This window comes from Rhinoraja longicauda, chromosome 19 (genome assembly GCF_053455715.1).
Source record: "Rhinoraja longicauda isolate Sanriku21f chromosome 19, sRhiLon1.1, whole genome shotgun sequence".
NCBI lineage: Eukaryota > Metazoa > Chordata > Chondrichthyes > Rajiformes > Arhynchobatidae > Rhinoraja > Rhinoraja longicauda.
In genome coordinates this window covers 13,061,986-13,071,716 of record NC_135971.1, presented here as the reverse complement: position 1 = coordinate 13,071,716, position 9,731 = coordinate 13,061,986, and positions in this window count along the sequence as shown.

Below are 9,731 nucleotides of genomic sequence, written 5' to 3'. Positions count from 1 at the left end.
CTAGTGACTGACATCTGCTATAAACCCACTGACTCGCACAGCTATCTGGACTACACTTCCTCCCACCCTGTCTCTTGCAAAAAGTCTATCCCCTACTCCCAATTCCTCCGTCTACGCCGCATCTGCGCCCGGGATGAGGTGTTTCACACTAGGGCATCAGAGATATCTTAATTCTTCAGAAAACGGGGCTTCCCCTCTTCTATTATAATAATAATAATAATAATAATACATTACATTTATATAGCGCTTTTCATATACTCAAAGACGCTTTACAGGGATTTAGAGAACATAGGGAAGTGAATAAATAGATAAATAAGTAAACGAACAGAGAAAGGAGACAGAGGGTGGGGTGACCTTCAGTGGTTGAAGGCAGTACTGAATAGGTGAGACTTCAGTGATGTTTTGAATGTGGTGAGTGTGGAGGAGTCTCTGACGGTTTGAGGTAGTGAGTTCCATAGGGTGGGAGCAGCGATGGAGAAAACCCTGTCCCCCCAGGATCTGAGTTTGGTCCGGATGTGGGGGGGATAGGAGATTGGCAGCAGCAGAGCGGAGGGTGCAGGTGGGAGTGTGCCTGTGGAGGAGGTCGGTCAGGTAGGATGGGGCCAGGTTATGGAGGGCTTTGTAGGTCATGAGGAGGATTTTGTACTGGATTCTCTGGGGGATGGGGAGCCAGTGGAGTTTGTAAAGGACGGGGGTGATATGGTCACGGATCGGGGTGTGGGTGAGTAGACGGGCAGCGGAGGTTTGAATGTATTGAAGTTTACTGATGATTTTTGAGGGTGCGCCATAGAGGAGGCTGTTGCAGTAGTCCAGACAGGAGGTGATGAAGGCGTGGATGAGGGTTTCTGCAGCTGTGGAGGAGAGGCATGGACGGAGACGGGCAATGTTTTTGAGGTGGAAGAAGGCTGTCTTTGTGATGTGTTTGTCGAAGGTGAGGGTTTGATCAAAGAGCCTCTCACTAGGGCCTCTTCTATATCCCGCAACTCCGCTCTTGCTCCCCCTCTCCCCATTCGTAAGAAGGACAGAGTCCCTCTTGTTCTCACCTTCCACCCCATCAGCCAGCGTATCCAACAAATTATCCTTCAACATTTCCGTCACCTCCAATGGGACCCCACCACTGGCCACATCTTCCCATCCCCTCCCCTTTTTGCGTTCCGCAGAGACCGTTCCCTCCGTAACTCCCTGGTCCACTCGTCCCTTCCCACCCAAACCACCCCATCCCCGGGCACTTTCCCCTGCAACCGCACGAGATGCAACACCTGTCCCTTTACCTCCCCCCTCAACTCCATCCAAGGACCCAAACAGTCTTTCCAGGTGAGACAAAGGTTCACCTGCACCTCCTCCAACCTCATCTATTGTATCCGCTGCTCTAGATGTCAACTTATTTACATCGGTGAAACCAAACGTAGGCTGGTCGATCGTTTCACTCAACACCTTCACTCAGTCCGCCTCAACCAACCTGATCTCCTGGTGGCTGAGCACTTCAACTCCCCCTCCCACTCCCAGTCTGACCTTTCTGTCATGGGCCTCCTCCAGTGCCATAGTGAGGCCCACCGGAAATTGGAGGAACAGCACCTCATATTTCGCTTGGGCAGCCCAGCGATATGAACATTGACTTCTCCAACTTTAGATAGTTCCTCTGTCCCTCTCTTCCCCTCCCCCTTCCCAGATCTCCCTCTGTCTTCCTGTCTCCACCTATATCCTTCCTTTGTCCCACCCCCCTGACATCAGTCTGAAGAAGGGTCTCGACCCGAAACGTCACCCATTCCTTCTCTCCTGAGATGCTGCCTGACCTGCTGAGTTACTCCAGCATTTTGTGAAATAAATACCTTCGATTTGTACCAGCATCCGCAGTTATTTTCTTACACAAATGTATACAAAGTCAAACACCTCACGTCTGTGCTGCCAGCTAACCTCGCGCTGAAACAATCCACTCGCTTTTAAAGTTCACACATTTTTTAAAATCTCGATATGTGGTTGGTGGCTGGGCGGATGAGCGTAACATTTGTGTCCGTTGCAGTCAGTTCTGGTCACACTAACCCAATCGTACCAGAAATCGGCCCCTGGACTCACACACTCCCCATTCTCGCTCGAACCCCCCACATCCGCATGGTATGGTATAACAGTCTAGATTTTGGGAGGTCATGTTGCAGTTGGACAAGACGTTGGTGAGACCGCATTTAGAGTATTATGTTCAGCTCTGGCCACCGTGTTGCAGGAAAGAGTTCAAGCTTGAAAGGGCACAGAGAAGATTAATGAGGATGTTGCCAGGACTAGAGGGTGTGAGCTACAGGGAGAGGTTGAGCAGGCTGGGTCTCTATTCCTTGGAGCGCAGGAGGATGAGGGGTGATCTTATAGAGGTGTACAAAATCACGAGAGGAATAGATCGGGTAGACGCACAGAGTCTCTTGCCCAGAGTAGGGGAATCGAGGACCAGAGGACATAGGTTCAAGGTGAAGGAGAAAAGATTTAATAGGAATCTGTGGGGTAACTTTTCCACACAAAGGGTGGTGGGTGTATGGAACGAGCTGCCAGAGGAGGTAGTTGAGGCTGGGACTATCCCAAAGTTTAAGAAACAGTTGGACAGGTACATGGATAGGACAGGTTTGGAGGGTTATGGACCAAGTACAGGCATGCGGGACTAGTGTAGCTGGCACATGTTGGTCGGTGTGGGCAAGTTGGGCCGAAGGGCCTGTTTCCACGCTGTATCACTCTATGACTCTCTGACATCCATCTGAGCTATCACCTAGAACTCTGACCTTCAGCTCATCTCAGAGCTGAACCAAAGGCACGGGTTACTGATGGTGGACGATCAGCCATGATCATAATGAATGGCGGTGCTGGCTCGAAGGGTCGAATGGCCTCCACCTGCACCCATTTTCTATGTTTCAAAGATAGGCGCAAAAAGCTGGGTCAGGCAACATCTCTGGAGAAATGGAGTAGGTAACGTTTTGGGTCGAGACCCTCCCTTGAGACTGAGTCTGGGGAGGGAAACGTGTAAATTTCCCCAGTGTGGGACAAATAAAGGAATATATTAGAGGGATGAAAAGGTACAGGACTGACAAAAGAGCCCACAATGGTCCTTTGTTGGCTGTGGAGGAGGTTATAGTGAGTGGGTGCGAACAGCGAAACTAGCAGGATGTCCAGTGTGGGGAGGGACGGAGAGGGAGAGAGAGGATGCAAGAGTTACTTGAAATTAGATAAATTGGAGAAATGTGGAAACAGAATGTGTAGGAAAGAACTACAGATGCTGGTTTAAATCGAAGGTAGACAAAATGCTGGAGTAACTCAGCGAGTCAGGCAGCATCTCGGGAGAGAAGGAATGGGTGACTTTTCGGGTCGAGACCCTTCTTCAGACTGATGAATGGGTGACGTTTCGACTGAAGAAGGGTCTTGACCCGAAACGTCACCCATTCCTTCTCTCCCGAGATGCTGCCTGACTCGCTGAGTTACTCCAGCATTTTGTGTCTACCTGTGGAAACAGTTCTCTTCGGCCTGGAGAAAATTAAACGGTGATGTTTTGGATCGTCTACCTTCTTGAGATTGAGAGGACTGTCTGAGAGAACTTGCTCTTAGACCTGGTCTGGACCCAAAATACTCTATAGATTCAGGATCAATTCCTGTGGATTGGAGGATAGCAAATGTTATCCCACTTTTTAAGAAAGGAGGGAGAGAGAAAACGGGTGATTATAGACCAGTTAGTCTGACATCAGTGGTGGGGAAGATGCTGGAGTCAATTATAAAAGACGAAATTGCTGAGCATTTGGATAGCAGTAACAGGATCATTCCGAGTCAGCATGGATTTACGAAGGGGAAATCATGCTTGACAAATCTACTGGAATTTTTTGAGGATGTAACTAGGAAAATTGACAGGGGAGAGTCAGTGGATGTGGTGTACCTCGACTTTCAGAAAGCCTTCGAAAAGGTCCCACATAGGAGATTAGTGGGCAAAATTAGAGCACATGGTATTGGGGGTAGGGTACTGACATGGATAGAAAATTGGTTGACAGACAGAAAGCAAAGAGTGGGGATAAATGGGTCCCTTTCGGAATGGCAGGCAGTGACCAGTGGGGTACCGCAAGGTTCGGTGCTGGGACCCCAGCTATTTACGATATACATTAATGACTTAGATGAAGGGATTAAAAGTACCATTAGCAAATTTGCAGATGATACTAAGCTGGGGGGTAGTGTAAATTGTGAGGAAGATGCAATAAGGCTGCAGGGTGACTTGGACAGGTTGTGTGAGTGGGCGGATACATGGCAGATGCAGTTTAATGTAGATAAGTGTGAGGTTATTCACTTTGGAAGTAAGAATAGAAAGGCAGATTATTATCTGAATGGTGTCAAGTTAGGAAGAGGGGATGTTCAACGAGATCTGGGTGTCCTAGTGCATCAGTCACTGAAAGGAAGCATGCAGGTACAGCAGGCAGTGAAGAAAGCCAATGGAATGTTGGCCTTCGTAACAAGAGGAGTTGAGTATAGGAGCAAAGAGGTCCTTCTACAGTTGTACCGGGCCCTGGTGAGACCGCACCTGGAGTACTGTGTGCAGTTTTGGTCTCCAAATTTGAGGAAGGATATTCTTGCTATTGAGGGCGTGCAGCGTAGGTTCACTAGGTTGATTCCCGGAATGGCGGGACTGTCGTATGTTGAAAGGCTGGAGCAATTAGGCTTGTATACACTGGAATTTAGAAGGATGAGGGGGGATCTTATTGAAACGTATAAGATAATTAGGGGATTGGACACATTAGAGGCAGGAAACATGTTCCCAATGTTGGGGGAGTCCAGAACAAGGGGCCACAGTTTAAGAATAAGGGGTAGGCCATTTAGAACGGAGATGAGGAAGAACTTTTTCAGTCAGAGGGTGGTGAAGGTGTGGAATTCTCTGCCTCAGAAGGCAGTGGAGGCCAGTTCATTGGATGCTTTCAAGAGAGAGCTGGATAGAGCTCTTAAGGATAGCGGAGTGAGGGGGTATGGGGAGAAGGCAGGAACGGGGTACTGATTGAGAGTGATCAGCCATGATCGCATTGAATGGCGGTGCTGGCTCGAAGGGCTGAATGGCCTCCTCCTGCACCTATTGTCTATTGTCCAGCATTTTGTGGCAATCTCCGGTATAAACCAGCATCTGCAGTTCCTTCCTGCCCCCGTGTTTATGCCTGTTCAGCTTTTGAGCACATTTCACTACTTCGTCCAAATTAGGTCAGTAAAAACACCCCTCACTTTGCAAACGGGCAGCACGGTGGTGCAGCGGGTAGTGTTGCTGCCTCACAGCGCCAGAGACCCGGGTTCCATCCCGACTACAGGTGCTGGCTGTACGGAGCTTGTACATTAGAAATACAGCGCGAAAACAGCTCTTTCAGCCAACCGAGCCCGTGTCTCTGGAGCTGTAAGGCAGCAACTCTACCGCTGCACCATCGTGCCGCCCATATCTGACCGTTGACTTAACGCTGTGATGCTTTGTTGTGAGATGTAAAGCTTCCACACTGATAGTCCACCGTTGAATAAAATCTTAAAAGAAAAGCACGGTGGCGCAGCGGTAGTGTTGCTGCCTCACAGCGCCAGGGACCCGGGTTCGATCCCGACCACGGGCGCCGCCTGCACGTTCTCCCCGTGACCACGTGGGTTTTCTCCGGGTGCTCCGCTTTCCTCCCACACTCCAAAGACGTGCAGGTTTGTAGGTTAATTGGCTTGGTATAAATGTAACAATTGTCCCTAGTGTGTGTAGGATAATGTTAATGTATAGGGGGGAATCGCTGGTCGGCACGGACATGGTGGGCCGAAGGGCCCATTTCCGTGCTATATCACTAAACTAAACTCAGTAAAAACACCACAACAGTGTACTTATTGTTAAGGGGCCACACACAGTTTAAGAATAAGGGGTCGGCCATTTAGAACGGAGATGAGGAAAATCTTTTTCAGTCAGAGAGTTGTGAATCTGTGGAATTCTCTGCCTCAGAAGGCAGTGGAGGCCAATTCTCTGAATGCATTCAAGAGAGAGCTGGATAGAGCTCTTAAGGATAGCGGAGTCAGGGGGTATTGGGAGAAGGCAGGAACGGGGTACTGATTGAAAATGATCAGCCATGATCACATTGAATGGCGGTGCTGGCTCGAAGGGCCGAATGGCCTCCTCCTGCACCTATTGTCTATTGTCTCAGAGATGCTTTGTGCACTGAATTTGAAGACAGTGAGTTGAAGGCCCTGTTTCCGCGTAGTTTAGTTTAGTTTAGAGATACAGCGCGGAAACAGGCCCTTTCGGCCCACCGGGTCCGCGCCGACCAGCGATCCACGCACACTAACACTATCCTACACCCACTAGGGACATTTTTTTCAACATTTACCAAGCCAATTAACCTGAGGTAGGCACAAAATGCCGGAGTAACTCAGCGGGTCAGGCAGCATCTCTGGAGAGAAGAAATGGTTGACGAGAAGGAATCGGACTGAAGTAGGATCTCGACCCGAAATGTCACCCATTCCTTCTCCCCAGAGATGCTGCCTGACCCGCTGAGTTACTCCAGCATTTTGTGTCTACCTCCGATTTAAACCAGCATCTGCAGTTTTCTTTCCTACACAACCTACAAACCTGCGCGTCTTTGGAGTGTGGGAGGAAACGGAAGATCTCGGAGAAAACCAACGCAAAGGCTAAAGTAAAGGCAAAAGTAAAGTCTACTCGGTGTTGCTGCCTTGCACCTTGGAGCCCCTCCTGTGGTGTTTACGCCAGTCTGTGTGTTGCAATAAGTTCCCACTTCATTGTTGAGGCCCAAGTTGGTTCTGTGTGACGACCAACGGAAACTGTGATGCAGACAGAACTGGCTCACCGTTTTCTAGCTCAAGGTTTCAGAGAAACCATTAACCTGTTTATGACCTTCACCATTTCAGCCATTTGGCCACGCTGTGAATCATGTTGAGGATTTAAATTTAGGAGTAAAGAGGTCCTTCTGCAGTTGTGCAGGTGAGACAACATCTGGAGTACTGTGTGCAGTTTTGGTCTCCTAATTTGAGGAAGGACGTCCTTGCTATTGAGGGAGTGCAACGTAGGTTCACCAGGTTAATCCCCGGGATGGCAGGACTGTCATGCGAGGAAAGACTGGAAAGACTGGGCTTGTATTCACTGCAGTTTAGAAGGATGAGAGGGGATCTTATAGAAACGGATAAAATGATAAAAGGACTGGACATGCTAGATACTGGAAAAATGTTGGGGGAGTCCAGAACCAGGGGCCACAGTCTAGGAATAAAGGGGAGGCCATTTGAAACTGGGGTGAAAAAAAACTTTTTAACCCAGAGAGTTGTGAATTTTGGAATTCTCTGCCACAGAGGGCAGTGGAGGACAATTCACTGGACGAATTTAAGAGAGAGTTAGATAGAGCTCTAGGGGATAGTGGAATCAAGGGATATGGGGAGAAGGCAGGCACGGGTTACTAATTGTGGATACACAATAGACAATAGGTGCAGGAGTAGGCCATTCGGCAGTGAATTCCACAGATTTGCAACTCTCTGACTGAAAAAGTTTTTCCTCATCTCCGTTCTAAATGGTCTACCCCTTATTCTTAAACTGTGGCCCCTTGTTCTGGACTCCCCCAACATTGGGAACATGTTTCCTGCCTCTAATGTGTCCAACCCCTTAATAATCTTATATGTTTCGATAAGATCCCCTCTCATCCTTCTGAATTCCAGTGTATACAAGCCTAGCCGCTCCAGTCTTTCAACATACGACAGTCCTGCCATTCCGGGAATTAACCTAGTAAACCTACGCTGCACGCCCTCAATAGCAAGAATATCTTTTCCTCAAATTTGGAGACCAAAACTGCACACAGTACTCGAGGTGCGGTCTCACTAGGGCCCTGTACAACTGCAGAAGGACCTCTTTGCTCCTATACTCAACATCTCTTGTTGTGAAGGCGAACATTCCATTGGCTTTCTTCACTGCCTGCTGTACCTGCATGCTTCCTTTCAGTGACTGATGCACTAGGACACCCAGATCTCGTTGTACGTCCCCTTTTCCTAACTTGACACCATTCAGATAATAATCTGCCTTCCTATTCTTACCACCAAAGTGGATAACCTCACACTTATCCACATTAAACTGCATCTGCCATGCATCCGCCCACTCACACAACCTGTCCAAGTCACCCTGCAACCTCATAGCATGATCAGCCATGATCACAATGAATGGCGGTGCTGGATCGAAGGACCAAATGGCCTCTTCCTGCACCTATTTTCTATGTTAACCTTCCTACCCTGTCCTCCCTACCCTGGGCCAAAGGACCTGATTCCACGTGTGTCTAAATCTCTAAAAGCAGCAGAAATATGTGGGAATGGAGTGCAGATGCTGGTTTAAACCGAAGATAGACACAAAATGCTGGAGTAACTCGGGGGGACCGGCAGCATCTCTGGAGAGGAGGAATGAGTGACGTTTCGGGTCGAGACCCTTCTTCAGGCTAAAAGTCACAGGAAAGGGAAACAGGAGTCACACCTGTAGACGAGGATCTAGAGAGATATAGAACATATAGAATGAAAGATAGGCAAAAAAAACTAATGATGATAAAGGAAACTGGCCTTTCTCAGCTGTCTGCTGGGTGGAAACGGGAAGCTGGTGCGACTTGGGTGGGGGAGGGGATGGAGAGAGAGGGGAAACAGGGACCATCTGAAGTTAGAGAAGTCAATGATCATACTGCTGTGGTGTAAACTGCCCAAGCGAAATATGAGATGCTGTTGCTCCAATTTGCGCTGGGCCTCACTCTGACAATGGAGGAGGCCCAGGACAGAAAGGTCAGATTGGGAGTGGGAGGGGGAGTTGAAGTGCTGAGCCACCAGGAGATCAGGTAGGTTGACACGTACTGAGCGGAGGTGTTGAGCGAAACGATCGCCGAGTCTGCGTTTGGTCTCGCCGATGTAGAGGAGTCCACACCTGGAACAGCGGACACAGCAGATGAGGTTGGAGGAGGTGCAGGTGAACCTCTGCCTCACCTGAAAGGACTGTCGTGGTCCTGGGACGGAATCGAGGTGGGGAGGTAAAGGGGCAGGTGTTGCATCTCCTGCGGTTGCAGGGGAAGTTACCCGGGGAGGGGGTGGTTTGGGTGGGAAGGGCCGAGTTGCCGACAAATGTTTCCTTTTGAAGAGCTGCACATATTTCCGAGCTAACGGGATGAAGTCACTGAGTGTATCAAAGTCTGAGGAAGGCTGCATACAAGCGAACATATTTATAAATGCTGACTCCTCATTCACGTAGAGAAACAGGCACCCAATCTCTGGCACGCGGTGAGTCAGTGTGTCACACACTATTCAGGGCGTGCAGCGTAGGTTCACTAGGTTAATTCCCGGAATGGCGGGACTGCCGTATGTTGAAAGGCTGGAGCGATTGGGCTTGTATACACTGGAATTTAGAAGGATGAGAGGGGATCTTATTGAAACATATAAGATAATTAGGGGGTTGGACACATTAGAGGCAGGAAACATGTTCCCAATGTTGGGGGAGTCCAGAACAAGGGGCCACAGTTTAAGAATAAGGGGTAGGCCATTTAGAACGGAGATGAGGAAGAACTTTTTCAGTCAGAGAGTGGTGAAGGTGTGGAATTCTCTGCCTCAGAAGGCAGTGGAGGCCAGTTCGTTGGATGCTTTCAAGAGAGAGCTGGATAGAGCTCTTAAGGATAGCGGAGTGAGGGGGTACGGGGAGAAGGCAGGAACGGGGTACTGATTGAGAGTGATCAGCCATGATCGCATTGAATGGCGGTGCGTAC